At 44.9% G+C, this 16,123-nt stretch overlaps 1 protein-coding gene across 6 annotated transcripts in view; it reads left to right on the forward strand.

Moving 5' to 3' along the window:
• The first annotated feature begins 1,058 nt into the window (after positions 1-1,058).
• Positions 1,059-16,123, forward strand: part of PIGC (phosphatidylinositol glycan anchor biosynthesis class C) — a 45,117-nt gene continuing 30,052 nt past the window's right edge. For 2 of the 6 annotated variants that reach the window (XM_073593221.1, XM_073593223.1), the window contains exons 1-2: positions 1,071-1,188; positions 5,996-6,152. The gene's annotated coding sequence lies outside the window, so the exon portion shown is untranslated. Of the gene's footprint in view, positions 1,189-5,995; positions 6,153-9,536; positions 9,608-16,123 lie in introns of all 6 variants that reach the window. The other 4 variants (XM_073593222.1, XM_073593226.1, XM_073593225.1 and 1 more) reach the window with 4 other exon arrangements.

The raw sequence follows: 16,123 nt of genomic DNA on the forward strand, positions 1-16,123 counted from the left end.
CCACATCCTTATATAGTGTCCCTATATTCTGCACCCCATTTAGTGTCCTCATATCGTGCACCCCATTTAGCATCTCCATATCCTGCACCCCATTTAGTGTCCTCATATCCTGCACCCCATTTAGTGTTTCCATATCCTACACCCCATTAAGTGTTCCCACATCCTGCACCCCATTTAGTGTTCCCACATCCTGCACCCCATTTAGTGTCCTCATATCCTGCACCCCATTTAGTGTTCCCATATCCTGCACCCCATTTAGTGTTCCCATATCCTGCACCCCATTTAGTGTTCCCATATCCTGCACCCCATTTAGTGTCCCCATATCCTGCACCCCATTTAGTGTCCCCATATCCTGCACCCCATTTAGTGTCCCCATATCCTGCACCCCATTTAGTGTCCCCATATCCTGCACCCCATTTAGTGTCCCCATATCCTGCACCCCATTTAGTGTCCCCATATCCTGCACCCCATTTAGTGTCCTCATATCCTGCACCCCATTTAGTGTCCTCATATCCTGCACCCCATTTAGTGTTCCCATATCCTGCACCCCATTTAGTGTCCCCATATCCTGCACCCCATTTAGTGTCCTCATATCCTGCACCCCATTTAGTGTTCCCATATCCTGCACCCCATTTAGTGTCTCCATATCCTGCAACCCATTTAGTGTTCCCATATCCTGCGCCCCATTTAGTGTTCCCATATCCTGCGCCCCATTTAGTGTCCCCATATCCTGCACCCCATTTAGTGTTCCCATATCCTGCGCCCCATTTAGTGTTCCCATATCCTGCGCCCCATTTAGTGTTCCCATATCCTGCGCCCCATTTAGTGTTCCCATATCCTGCGCCCCATTTAGTGTTCCCATATCCTGCGCCCCATTTAGTGTTCCCATATCCTGCGCCCCATTTAGTGTCCCCATATAGTGCCCTTATGTCCCCCAGCATACACCCCCCAATATCCTGTATGTATCCCCCTTCCAGCCAGTCCCTGTCACCACTCACAGAGCTGTACAGTCAGTGCACAGAGACAGGAAGAATCTCCATGTTTGGGCTGTGTGTCCCGTCACGTGATACATCCCGGGAGTCCGGAAGTGAGAGCGGTGTATGCCGGGAGTGGTAGTCTTCCGCGGAGGGGCTGTGTTGCAGTAGAAGGTGATTACAGGGAACCCCGTGATTTGTCCGTACAGTGCAGGTAAGAGGGAGGAAGGAGTCTAATACTGAACTATAGACGTACAGCACCCCTGTCAGTGTTGTCGCTTCCTCTAGTGACACCCCGGGGAGGGTTGGCTGTCACACATGCCGATAACAGGTGCGGTGTAGAGTATGTACAGGTGTGGGGTTATCAGTCACCCACGTTTTATTGTTAGAACGAAGAGATTAACAAATCTGTCATTTCATGAGAATTGGCACACTGACAGCTACGAGCTGCAGGCACTGGCCAGGACAGTCTTGAGGGGTCCTCATAGTCACGCCCCCTATCGTTGGGCTTCTGGTTGCCTGGCAACTTCCAGCTCTGTGCATGTTCTCCTCATACTGAGCTGTCACGTGTCCTTCTGCATGGCTCTTTCCAGGATCTGTCTCAGAGTCCATTCACAGCAGGTGTGGTAGGTGTCTATTCCAGAGCAGTCTCAGCACTGCAAAGAAATACGGCACCGTGCAAGGCAATCCACTGCATCACTCCACAGGGCGGCCACTGGAACGGAGTGCAATGTGACATTTCAATAAAGTTTGTATACCAATTCAATACCAGACACTTTCACTCCCTTCCTGCCCAGGCCAATTTTCAGCTTTCAGTGCTGTTGCACTTTAAATGACAATTGTGTGATCATGTAACACTGTACTCATATTACATGTTTATAGTTTTTTTTCTAAACAAATAGAGCTTTCTTTTGGTGATATTTATGCACCACAGAGTTTTCTATTTTTTGTTAAACAAACGAAAAAAGACTGAAATTTTCAAAAAGAAAGGAAACATTTTTTTAGTTTCTGATATAAATTTCAGCAAAAAATAATTTTTCTTCTTCACTGATGTGCACTGATGAGGCTACACTGATAGGTGGCACTCATAGGCTGTACTGATGGGCACTGATAGGTGGCACTCATAGGCTGTACTGATGGGCACTGATAGGTGGCACTCATAGGCTGTACTGATGGGCACTGATAGGTTGCACTCATAGGCTGTACTGATGGGCACTGATAGGTGGCACTCATAGGTGGCACTCGTAGACTGTACTGATGGGCACTGATAGGTGGCACTCATAGGCTGTACTGATGGGCACTGATAGGCTTCACTGATAGGTGGCACTCATAGGCTGTACTAATGGGCACTGATAGGCTTCACTGATAGGTGGCACTCATAGGCTGTACTGATGGGCACTGATAGGTGGCACTCATAGGCTGTACTGATGGGCACTGATAGGTGGCACTCATAGGCTGTACTGATGGGCACTGATAGGGGGCACTCATAGGCTGTACTGATGGGCATTGATAGGTGGCACTCATAGGCTGTACTGATGGGCACTGATAGTTGGCACTCATAGGCTGTACTGATGGGCATTGATAGGTGGCACTCATAGGCTGTACTGATGGGCATTGATAGGTGGCACTCATAGGCTGTACTGATGGACACTGATAGGTGGCACTCATAGGCTGTACTGATGGGCACTGATAGACTTCACTGATAGGTGGCACTCATAGGCTGTACTGATGGGCACTGATAGGTGGCACTCATAGGCTGTACTGATGGGCACTGATAGGCGGCACTCATAGGCTGTACTGATGGGCACTGATAGGCGGCACTCATAGGCTGTACTGATGGGCACTGATAGGCGGCACTCATAGGCTGTACTGATGGGCACTGATAGGCGGCACTCATAGGCTGTACTGGTGAGCACTAATAGGGCGGCACTCATAGGCTATACTGATAGGCTACACTGATAATCAGGACACTGATGATCAGTGGAAGTGTGTCCTGTCAGAATTACCAGTTACTGGCTCTCCATCCTCATGCTGTGACAGCGCCTGAGGAAAGGAATGCCCTTAACCGGCATGTCTGTTTACATGTGCAAAGTTTGCTGTTAACAATCACAGCACCAGAAGACAGCTGTTTAGGGCAGTATCCAGTGTCTATGAAGAAGGCATTGCAGTTGAGATTTTAGCCTGCAGGTAATGATACACAGCATTACACATAACCGATGGGTGTGCGCTTTATCCCCAAAAATAGAAAACCTAAACATCAGCTTTACATTCTGCTTAATGAGGAAAAATGACCTTTAATAGATGGAGATTAGGCTCTTATTTAGTGTAACTTCCCTTGTCTGAGGCTGCGCATAGGCTTTAGGAAATAAAGGTGAGAGGTCAGCTGGAAAAAGTTGCACCTCTGCCAAGTTCCTGTTGTTGACAACACAGGGCCCATGTCATACTAACTGGGTGCAGTCCTGGCAAGATACATGGGAGGCTATTTATAAAGCCAATTAGCAATATAGTTAGGCCTTGTTCACATGGGAGACCTATAGTTTATGCTGTGTTTGCCTGCATGGGGATGCACAAGTGTTCCGTGCATCCCTCTGCAGGCTGTCTGATTTGTGTCAGTTGGCACACAGCGACTTCATGGACATAGGCACTGCACCCAATTTGACAGCCATGCGGGAGCACCCACACTTGCACGGCTGATGAAGTGGGAGCAGCAGCTGTGTCCATGCAGCCACTGCATCCTAATCAACATGAATGGGCCTGCCTGCATGAGGATTCACAGAAAACCTGTGCATCTCTCTGTAGGCCAACACAGCCCTCACACGGGCGTATTCTTTCGTATGCCTGTGAGAACAAGGCCCTTGACACAAATCCGGCTACCTCTCTTAGCAAAGTCTCTGAGAAAGATTTCAAGTGATTGTAAAGGTGGCTGTTTTTTTTTAATTAAAATAAAAAAGAAGTTATACTTTCCTGCTGTGTGCAGTGGTATTGCACAGAGCAGCCCCCTACCTCCTCTTTTGGAGTTCCCCACCGGTGCTGTCTGCTTCTTCCCTGCGGGTCCCCCCTCAGCAAGTTGTGTCCGAGGAGTCACCTGTGTGTGTGTGCGCTCCTGAGCTGGGCTGGGCATACACACACACAGCCCAATTCAGCCATATTGCCCACTCCTGCCTCAAAGGATTCTTCTGAAAGCAGAAGGAGCCAATCGCTCACACTGTTCTCAGAGTCTCTTGTGAGACCAGGAAGAGAGGAGAGTGGGAGACATTCATTGCAAAAAAAGACATATTGGGGTTCATTTACTAGGTAAATAGACTGCGCACTTTGAAAGTGTATTTGCTTTAGAGATTGGTAAATGAAGAGAAGCTCTGCTGACTTCCATCATCCAATTACATGCAAGCAAAAATGCAGTTTATTCAAGGCATGCTGTGAATGATCAAAAGACAAAAAAGCAGTGCTCTATGGGTAGGAGGCAAAATTTTACTTATATATATATATATATATGTATGTGTGTGTGTGTGTGTGTGTGTGTGTGTGTGTGTGTGTGTGTGTGTGTGTGTGTATATATATATATATGTATATGTGTGACAAGGGGTTAAATGCTTTCATGAGGCTCGCCGGTCACACGTGGAGAGAGGTCACCCAAAGCATGTGGGGAACAGTATTGTCCCGATGGAAGAAAGTGGGGTGATGGACGGCCTCTTCTGGCGTGAGGTCAGGTACTATCAGAATCCAGAGGAATGTAGTGTAAGCAGAGATACGCTGGCTGTGAGGATGGCTGGAACTGACCTCAGTGATCCAGCAGCGTTGTGCCAAGCTGTTTGGGGTGTAGTGTGTCTGCTGCTGCTGGAGGATGGAGCCAGGGAAGCCGAGTGTAGCCACTGAAGCCGGGCGTGCGAGATGACGTCAGCGCTACTCTGGAAGCAGGAAACCTGTATGTAGTGGTGAACCGCAAGCTGAAAAGGTTGCCGTAGCTTACATATTTCACACGCATGCGCTTTATCAAAGCTTTGACTTGCTTCAGAAGTAAGAGGCTGTCCATCACACCACTTTCTTCCATCGGGACAATACTGTTCCGCACACGCTTTGGGTGACCTCTCTCCACAAGTGACCGGCGAGCCCCCTGAAAGCATTTAACCCCTTCTTATCCTGACATCATGGTGGTACCGTTTTTAATATAATATATTTACATAGCTATATGCTTTTTACTATCTGTTGCAGTCTGTACCAGCACTAACAGCCTTTTGTAATTTGTTGGGTAACTGTCTACAGTGCAATAAACTCATTTTTAATCCAGTCCATGGTTCATATATATATATATATATATATATATATATATATATATATATATATATCATTTTGGCTTCTACCCATAGAGCGCTGCTTTTTTGTCTTTTGATTCCTGCTCCCCATTTCTCCAGTGGTTGGCAGCTGCACTGGGTATCAGTTTTATCCACATATATCTGTCAATTTCTAGCGCTTTAGGAACTTGTTTGTCATGCTGTGAATGATAAATGTCACAGTTGCTTGTGCTCTCAACTGAACTGTCAAGCCATCCAATGGCTGGTGTTATAACTGATCCATGGCAACTGCAGATCAAATGAAGGCTAAGATGGCAGCTTTCTTTGTTGTAAAGGAGAAGAGGGTTTAGTTTCACTTTATCTGTCTCACATCTGTCTGCTGCACACCTAAGGGCCCTTTCACACGGGCGTTCCGTTTGTTCGTTTTTTCATCCATCCGTTGACAGATGAAAAGCAGACTTCAATGCATCTCTATGGAAAAACGGATGATCATCAATTTACATCTGCTTTTTGAAACGGATCAAAGCCCTATTTTTGTTCTGTTAAAGAAACAGAATGGGTGAAAAAACGGATGTAAACTGACAAATGGTCCATTTTTGTATTGGTAGTGGATGGAAAAAAACTGATGTAAACTGAATCTTTTTTTTCTTTGAAAATGATGAAACAAACAGAATGCCCGTGTGAAATCAGACCTTGTGAATTTATTAGTGACAGTTTCGTTTTTCTATCCAGACAGGTTGTCATTTTCAAATTCTGAGATGCTGAATGACAGTTGAGCCGGTCACACTTTATTTGTCCCACAGCCTATCCGTTCTGCATTGTCATATTAAGAGCTCCAGAACAAGCGCATAAGGCATCCTGACACCTGATATATAGAAGCTTGTTCCAGGTCAGTTGGCATTTTTTTTCTTTTTTTAGTTTTATGTTAGATGAGCATATGGCTCACTGTCCCATTCCCATGTGACAATATTAGGTCCAGTAGCACATACTTACACCCCATTGGTGCAGGGCTGAAAAAAGAGCTTCTCAGGGCTAAAGTGATTTTAAACAGCTTTTTTTTCTCTAAAATAACAAACATGTCATACTTACTTGATCTGTGCAATGGTTTTGCACAGAGCAGTCCTGATCCTCCTCTGTCTGGGTCCCCCTGGCGTTCCTGTCTCCTCCCCCCACCGTGTTCCCCCCCGTAGCAAGCTACTTGCTAAGGGGGCACTCATACGGGCTCACTCCCAAGCCTCGCTGTCTGCGTTTATGGACACAGACAGTGGGACTCTGTCCTTCCCCCAGCTCCCTTGTGATTGACAGTAGTGGGAGCCAATGAGGAGGGAGAGAGCCGCTCTCATGCACATCACTGAATTGGGATCGGGCTCAGGTAAGTATTTAGGGTGGCGGCTGCAGGCAGAAGGTGTTTTACCTTAATGCATAGAATGAGTGCCTTTATAACCACTTTAAAGCAGAGTTCTGCTTAAAAAAAAAATTTTTAATAATCGGACACTTACCTGTCCCAGGGTCCAGCAATGCCCCCCCCATCTCCCCCTTCTCTCTGCGGCGCCGGCATTGTAACTATGGGCACCCACTGCGCATGCGCAAGCCGTGCCATGCGCCGTGACTGGCCGAGCAATCATCTGGGACCTGTGACGTGTCCCAGATGATTGCCGAGAGGGAGGGGGGAGAGGTGATCTTCCTTCTGGTGCCATGGTGCGCCGGGATAAAGTGGGAGCTGGGACCCTCTAAAATGAGGGTTTCAAAAAATGACATGCCAAAATGTGGCATGTCAGGGGGTCACCTCTCTTAAAGCGAAAGTTCCATTTTTGGCTGGAACTCCGCTTTAAGTGTATCTTTTTATTCTGTACTGCATGGACAATAGAAAGGTCCACTAAGGCTGAATGTTGAAGATGGCTTTATTCATTTTCTAGGGTGACCCTTCAAGAAAACAACATAATAAGGCCCCCGAAGATAATTGATTAAGCTGGGTAATTCTATTTAAAATGGCATGCAATTACGCCTGTTTTACAAGCTGTTCAATTTAGGAATGTAATAGATCACTTTGAGAAGTGGCAGTTTGAAGGGAGATGACTCTCATAATTCCTAACAACCTTTCAAGTGTAGTCATAAGCTCAGTCGACTTCTTGGCTTTGATATTATCAGGACAGGGATTGAAAGGCACGTCACCCTGTTCTGCAAATAGAATCTTTCCAGATCCCTAAATCCCAACTCCTCCTCTTCCAGAGTGTCAATGTAAAAATAATTTGCTATACAGAGAGCACATTCATTTTTTTTGGGGGGGGGGGGGGTTATGATCTGTACAATGAGCTTTCAAGTTAGATGGATTGCCTGGAAATTATTGTATTTGACTTGCGCCTTATTTCATCAGAAAACCTATATGTGTTGAAAGTATTTTTTTATTATTTATTTTGATTTAATATGTCATATAATATGGATAACATTTTTCATGTGCATGCAGACAAAGTAATGCCTAAATGTAACATGTTCAGGTTAATACTAACTTCCAAAGAAATCACAGTATGTGCATACCTGAAAATGGGGGTAAGGCGGGCAGAGTGGGGGAGGGCTAATCTGAATTGTGGGTGTGGCCAACTTATGCTTTAAGTGTGAGAAGGGCTTAATGCAGGGATATGCAACTAGCGGACCTCCAGCTGTTGCAGAACTACAAGTCCCATGAGGCATAGCAAGACTCTGACGGACACAAGCATGACACCCAGGGGTAGAGGCATGATGGGACATGTAGTTTTGCAACAGCTGGAGGTCCACTAATTGCATATCCCTGGCTTAACGGATAGGTCCTGATCACTGTCTCGCTTTGTGTCCATATGTGTCCTCTGGAAATGGTTCAGGTGGCTTTTTATCTGCGCTAGGGTGCATTGGCACTCCATTTAAAATGAATGAGCTGCCCTAATGCAACACATGTTAACGTACACCTTAACGCTTCTTATCATACATTCCCACACTAAGGATTTGTGAATACAGCCTAGAACTAACACCTAGAATTATTAAAAAATCTTTGATAGTGTGCTCTTGAAATACAAAGCTATTCACATCTGTGCCCCGAGCTACACCCCAAATCGTGTCTCAAAATATCACCCAAACCTTCCTCTCTGCTCCTCCCAAGACCTCCTGCTCTCTAGCTCCTTCGTCTAGTCCTCCTATGCTCTCATCCAGGACTCCTCCAAAATCTTTTTCCATACTCTGGAATGCCCTACCCCAATCTGTCCACCTGTCTCTTAGGCTGGCCATACATTATACTGTTTTCTTGTACAATTTTCCTTTAGATTTACCAAAACCATATAGTATGAGGTCAAACCTAAACACTTTCAGTTTGTATGCGGTCAGGCAGGTCCTTGCACTGTATACCCATGCCATTCCTTCAGAGCTGCATGGCGTGGCTGTAACTCCTGTGCGCAGCTCAGCCATTGAAGTGGCCACAGCCTGCGAACCTGGAAGGAAGGCCGGGTTAAGATGGAAGCCTCTGCAGCGGTGACAACTTGCTGCTGGAGGGCTTAGTTTCAGTCTAGGTTAACACTGACAGCGGGAATGAAATCCTGCGAGTTCAGCTGAACCCGCAGGATTTCATTCCCGCATGTCAGTCCCGACTTCAGGGGCAATTTCAGAGACATCTGTGCGGGTTTCTACATAGATTGCAATGGAAATCGCACCCTGAAATCGCCAAAAGTAGTACAGGAACTACTTTTGGAAAGCGGTGCAACGCCGCATATTTGATATAGATTCAGACGCTGCCGATTGACATGTGAAATCGCATGCCAAATTGCATCAATGTGAACCAGGGCTCAAGGTAAGTCTTTCATAATGTGCTAGTATGCAATGCATACTACCGTGTTTCCCCAAAAGTAGGGCCCTACCGCAAAAAATAAGACCTAGTGTGATTTTCGGGGAGGGCTGCAACATAAGCCCTACCCTGAAAATAAGACCTAGTAAAGTCCTTGTAAAAATATATAAGCCGTTTTGTAAAAAGATTATAAAATGTGCAGTGGAGCTGCACGATTAATCGTGGAGAATCGTTATCGCGATTCTCCGCCCGCCACGATTGCAACTCCGGATTTGAACGTTTCTGACCACTAAGCAACTTGTCAGCTTAAAAGCGCGTGCTGCGATCGATGGTATCCCCGGGATGCTGGCCTCACTATTGTGGCTGTGGCATGAGGTTGCCTGTTTCGGAGCGGAGGGGAAGCCAGCGTGAAACGTCTGACGTCGGCAAAGAATGTGATTGGTCAGTAAGTATGTTTCTTCTTCCCAGAGGTCTCGGGGACAGCGCACCACCACAAGCGTGACTGCAGCACTGACAGCACTGAGTGGCACTGGCGAAATGTGAGCTATTATACTACTTTTTTTTTTTTTTAAGAATCAGAAAATGCTTTTTAATCTCTCCCAATCTCTCTCTCTCTCTCTCTCTCTCTCTCTCTCTCTCTCTCTCTCTCTATATCAATCAATCTATATCTCTCTCAATCAGTCGCTCTCAATCAGTCGCTCTCAATCAATCTCTCTCAATCAATCGCTCTCAATTAATCTCTCTCTCAATCAATCTCTCTCTCTCCTAAAAAAAAAATTACGTCGCCAGAATCGTGAGAGAATTGTGATCTTTTTCTTCTAAGCAAAAAAAATTGTGATTCTCATTTTGGCCAGAATCGTGCAGCTCAGTTTTGCAACTTCATTGTAGAAAATACCTTATTTACAGCGCCATCACATGACCCACCGGAGATATTCTCCTTTCCTCCCTGCTGACGTCAGCAGCCCCTCCCTCTGCAGTGCTTGGAGCGGGGCTGACGTCAGCGGAGATCCCAGCCCTTCCCTCAGCAGTGCTCCGAGCGGGGAACGAGCTCTGGCGGATCACGTGAGCGACCAGCGGCGCTGTAAATAAGGTATTTTCGACAATAAAGTTACAAAAGGAGGCTCCCTGCACAATGTATAACTTTTTTATAAATTTACAAAAGGAGACTCACTGGACATTATATAACCTTTTTATAGAGTTACAAAAGGAGACTCACTGGACATTATATAGTCGTTTTAAAAAACTGATTACATATTTTTACAATGACTTTAACTAGGGTTTATTTTTGGGATTAAAGATGTCATAATGATGACTCCTGAGCTGACAGGGGGAGAGAAGACCGGGGACATAGAAGACATCCTCTGAAAATAAGCCCTAGTGTGTTTTTTGTAGCCAACATTAATATAAGACCCGGTCTTATTTCCAGGGACACACGGTAGCACATTATGCCTTTACCTTGCAGGCAGAGAGTGCTGTTTTTTTCTCTTATTTCATTACTACCACTTTAACCATTAGAAAAGTCTAACCATGCATAGCCAGCTTAATCCTAGTATAGCATTTTTTAAATGTAGGTATTTTTTGTTTTTAATATAAATACATTAAATGGGAGTATTATACTGCATTTCTGCCTATACTTACACCTTTAAAACTTAAAGGTGAAGTATGTCCAAAGCTTTTTTGGCTATACTTCCCCTGTTAGTCACAGGAGTGCAGTTTGTTCTGCACTCCTGTGACTCGTTTTCAGCCCACAGCTGGCTAAAGCCTGCTGTCAGCTGACTTCCCAGAGCCGGTCTATATGGCTGGGATCTGTCCAGAAGCCTGGCAACAGCTGAGAGCCTGAACCAGGCACTCCCACCCCCTGCACAACCCAGCACCCCAGTGAGCGCTGGAGGGGCAGAGCAGAGAGCCAGTGACTGACAGTCACCAGTTCTCTGCATGCTGAGGACCGAGAGCTGAGCAATCAGCAGTGTTTGATCGCTCAGTTCTCGGTCTTAGAGGCAGCAGGGGACAGCTGCAGCTGGGATCGGTGCTGTATCCATCTAGATAAGCATGATTTTTATTTTATTTTTTGCAGTTTACACACTTCTTTTTTAACTCTGGGAATGTGACAAAAACAACATTTGCAGTGCCCCCTATGCTGCAAGGGTAAAATGCTTGTTTAATTAAGTAGGAGCTGAACAGGCTGTGTTGCTTACCTCACCCCCCCCCCCCCCCCCCCACTCCAGCCGGGTCCGATGTTCTCCTTCTCTTTATGAAGCTCCATCCTGAGTGCCACCACATGAAATGGAGGGAGTGAGCATGCGACCACTACCCGTAGCGCCGTAGAGAGGAGGCTGCAGGGAAAGTTGCTGAAGCCATAAGTAAGGTATTTTTCCTTATCTGTGCATCCCTACACTAAAGGAGTATTTAAAGTGGAGGTACACACACCTCTGCTCCAGCGATGAGGCATCCCTGAGCTCCTTGCCAGGCCACTGACATGTTTGGGCGGCAGGCTTCTGGGTCTCGATCGCCAACCATTTTCATTGGTCGGACGGGGATGACGTCATTGGCCGGGTGGGGATGATGTCACTCCCGTGCATACGCAGGAGTTCAGTCAGATTTAGCGTGGCTGAATTTGTACAGTGAGCTGCGTGTGGTTGGACAGGCAGCTACAGTATCTCACAAAAGTGAGTACACCCCTCACATTTTTGTAAATATTTTATTATATCTTTTCATGTGATAACACTGAATAAATGTCACTTTGCTACAATGTAAAGTAGCGAGTGTAATGCTTATATAACAGTGTAAATTTGCTGTCCCCTCAAAATAACTCAACACACTGCCATTCGTGTCTAAACTGCTGGCAACAAAAGTGAGTACACCCCTAAGTGAAAATCTCCAAATTGGGCCCAATTAGCCATTTTCCCTCCCTGGTGTCACGTGACTTGTTAGTGTTACAAGTTCTCAGGTGTGAATGGGGAGCAATTGTGTTAAATTTGGTGTTATCGCTCTCACTCTCTCATACTGGTTACTGGAAGTTCAGCATGGCACCTCATGGCAAAGAACTCTGAGGATCTGAAAAAAAGAATTGCTGCCCTACATAAAGATGCCCTAGGCTATAAGAAGATTGCCAAGACCCTGAATCTGAGCTACAGCACGGTGGCCAAGACCATACAGCAGTTTAACAGGACAGGTTCCACTCAGAACAGGCTTCGCCATGGTCGACCAAAGAAGTTGAGTGCACGTGCTCAGCGTCATATCCAGAGGTTGTCTTTAGGAAATAGACGTATGAGTGCTGCCAGCATTGCTGCAGAGGTTGAAGGGGGGGGGCGCAACCTGTCAGTACTCAGACCATACGCCACACACTGTATCAAATTGGTCTGCATGGCTGTCATCCCAGAAGGAAGATAATGCACAAGAAAGCCCGCAGTTTGCTGAAGACAAGCAGACTAAGGACATGGATTACTGGAACCATGTCATGTGGTCTGATGAGGCCAAGATCAACTTATTTGGTTTGATGTCAAGCGTGTGTGGCGGCAACCAGGTGAGGAATACAAAGACAAGTGTGTCTTGCCTACAGTCAAGCATGGTGGTTGGAGTGTCATGGTCCAGGGCTGCATGAGTGCTGCCGGCACTGGGGAGCTACAGTTCATTGAGGGAACCATGAATGCCAACATGTACTGTGACATACTGAAGCAGAGCATGATCCCCTCCCTTTGGAGACTGGGCCGCAGGGCAATATTCCAACATGATAACGACCCCAAACACAACTCCAAGACGACCACTGCCTTGCTAAAGAAGCTGAGGGGCATCCTCAAATGGTAGGTGGAGGAGTGCAAGGTCTCTAACATTCACCAGCTCTGTGATGTCATCATGGAGGAGTGGAAGAGGACTGCAGTGACAACCTGTGAAGCTCCAGTGAACTCCATGCCCAAGAGGGTTAAGGCAGTGCTGGAAAATAATGGTGGCCACACAAAATATTGACACTTTGGGCCCAATTTGGACATTTTCACTTAGGGGTGTACTCACTTTTGTTGCCAGCGGTTTAGACATTAGGGGCTGTGTTGAGTTATTTTGAGGGGACAGCAAATCTACACTGTTATACAAGCTGTACACTCACTACTTTACATTGTGGCAAAGTGTAATTTCTTCAGTGTCGTCACATGAAAAGATATAATAAAATATTTACAAAAATGTGAGGGGTGTACTCACTTTTGTGAGATACTGTGTGTGTATATATATATATATATATATATATATATATATATATAAATATACATTTTTTTTTTTTTTTTGTCATAAATTTTAAAGACACCTTTAAATATTGGTGTGAGTAACATGATCAAATGCGTGTTCCTGGGTAACAAAAATTGCCTGTAACTTGAGATATAAGACGCTGGAGGCTCAGTGCAGGACGGCTGCCTATTAAATCATCTAATTATATCCTACAGTGATAGATATGTAATCCAATACTCTGACTGCTACTTGCTCTTCGTCCAGGACATGGTGATGATGTCATTTTGTATGAGTAGCCTTTGATCAGAGATTTAGCACCTTCACATTAAACATGGCTGGTTACATGTCCCGGCCACGTAGAGAGCAAGTCCACTTGTGATAAGAAAATTAATCGGGCTGAGAATTTTGCAAGTCTCTGTAAAAAACAAATACTAAGCAGTGTTTCCTTATCAGCAGAGGATAAAGAGATTGGAGCCACTCTAAGCTGTTAGTTCCTCCCTTACTATCCGGGAGTCATTATCCTTTAACATTTTAATTCAATCTTATTTTATCAAGAAAGGAAAAGTGTACAGTACACAAACATATCTTTCAGTTACACATATAAAGAGAAAAACATCAATTTAGAATCTCTTTCAAAACATCACATATATTATGGAGTTTGTTAGTTTCAATTATTCTAGTTTGATATACAAGCTTTTGTAGCTATATCTTCAATCCTGACTTCTTAAGGGTCAGTGAGCACCACTATCCACTCAATGAGTGGCGCCCGCTTGTTACAAATATGCTAGGGCTTTTGATGATGTGATAATCGCGGTTTTTCTTAGGATGAAACTCTATGTGCCACAATTTCCATCTGGTGAGACTAAAGATTATGTTTTGGGAGGTCATGTAGCACTGTAATATATAAGGTGAAGAGGGGGATGAAGATGAGGACAGAGGGGTCAAGGCAGTATAGTAGGTAGATAGTAAGAGGGAGACATTCCACTTAGGCTACACAGTTGCATTGGAGGATTCCTCTGCAGCCCAAGGAATGAACTCTGAGGAATATCAAAACATAGACCATGAGGTCCAGGTCTCGGAGAATTGCTCCTCTTTACCCATTTCCTGCGACAACATGCGTTCTAAGCTATTGATTCGGTACACTTCAATTGCTCACTCCCCCAGGGAAGGCATGTTTGTCGATTTCCAGTGTCTGGGCAGAACCGTTCTAGCTGCTGCCAGAAAGTGGCGCAGAATGTCTTTTTTGACCGATTTAAGAGGTCCAGGATAGAAATTATTTTATGTTCAGCAGACACTCCCTTACTGCCAATTATTCTAAATAAATCTTTACTTCCATCTGATAAGGTTTCACAATCTGACAACCAACAGAAGGACTTCATGATTTGTTAAAGACCAAATATGATATGGATTTTATGCCTGTCTCACTTAGGCCCCTTTCACACTTGTGCGACTTGTCCTGCAACTTGGGACTGCAAAGTCGCATGACAAGTCGTACCCCATGATTTCCGATGAGTACCATTCATATATGTGCGACTTCAAGTTGCAGCGACTTCAAAGTAGTCCCTGCACTGCTTTGGTCCGACTTTGATGCGACTTGAGGTCCACAGACCCTCAAGATTACACAGGCATTGCTTCAAGTCGCATCAAAGATCGCAGCAGAGTCATGCGACTTTCAGGTTGCACAAGTGTGAAAGGGGCCTTAGGAGATCTAATGTGTCTCATTAGCTATCTGGACCTTGTAGAATAGGTTTAGGTTTAAAGTTAGTGTTTGGTGTCTAACTGAATGGCATCTTCCCATACATTCATTAGTTATCAATTTATATGAAGGCAACTTCATTAGAGTAGGAATTATGGCATCTAAATAGAGATGGGCTTAGAATATCTATAGCTCAAACCATTGTCCAGACTGTTTTATGACCTGGCTATTTATGACTGGCTGCATTAGGAACCTTTTGAGGACTCTGCTAATGGAGGTTAATAGCTATAGGGTTTTCAGGGGAAGTCACGATTTTAAAGCTAAACTTTAGGCAGGCATAAGGAAACCCCATTTAATTAATTGATGTATTTAATAAATGTCTGAAAAGATAAGCACGTGAATCTGTGTTGATGTTTGCCTCCTGTAGTCCCTTGGAAAACGGCAGGTTTCTGAAGCATACATTTTCCATACATTTTTAGAAATACATTTCTAAATCAGGTGCTATCCCATTCCTAAACCTGTCTAAGACAAAAAAACTATTTTTGCTGGAGTTTTACTTTAAAGGGTTAGTTCACTCTTACGGGAAAAAATATACAAAAGTGAATGGAATGCACCCCCCCCCCCCCCCCGAATCACTGTGGCGCCGTTGACCAGTTAGAATTGATTTCAAATGCAAGGACTGCTGGTGGGGAGGTTGTGCTTTGTTAGTTTACCTTTACATTTTTTTTCTGTAAAGATCAACTAACACTTTAGTACACATTGTATAAAGGCAATGATATATTGATTTCAGGCTTTTAGAGCAGCTGTTTTTCATACTTTTTTACATCATACCTGCTATAGGCTGACATTCCAAAGCTATCTGCAAGTGTTTGTCTAAATAGGTGCAGTAGTGTGTACTATCACAATGGCATCCACTTACAGGACCTGTATCGTTTGCCAAAGGATGAGTTGTGCTTGTATCATTTTTGAACAGTCTTTTACCTGCTATACTGTAGCTAGGCACAAACATAAAGCAAGCAAGATAACTATCTATTCATTGAGCAGTCAACGCACCAGCTTATCTTGTAATAGATCCGATGGGAAAAATTCAGCAAAGGCCCTCATCTTCTCTCCTGAGCTCAATCATGTGTGTCTGAAGGCTGGC

The sequence above is a fragment of the Aquarana catesbeiana genome, linkage group LG07 (assembly GCF_042186555.1).
Source record: "Aquarana catesbeiana isolate 2022-GZ linkage group LG07, ASM4218655v1, whole genome shotgun sequence".
NCBI classification, from domain to species: Eukaryota; Metazoa; Chordata; class Amphibia; order Anura; family Ranidae; genus Aquarana; species Aquarana catesbeiana.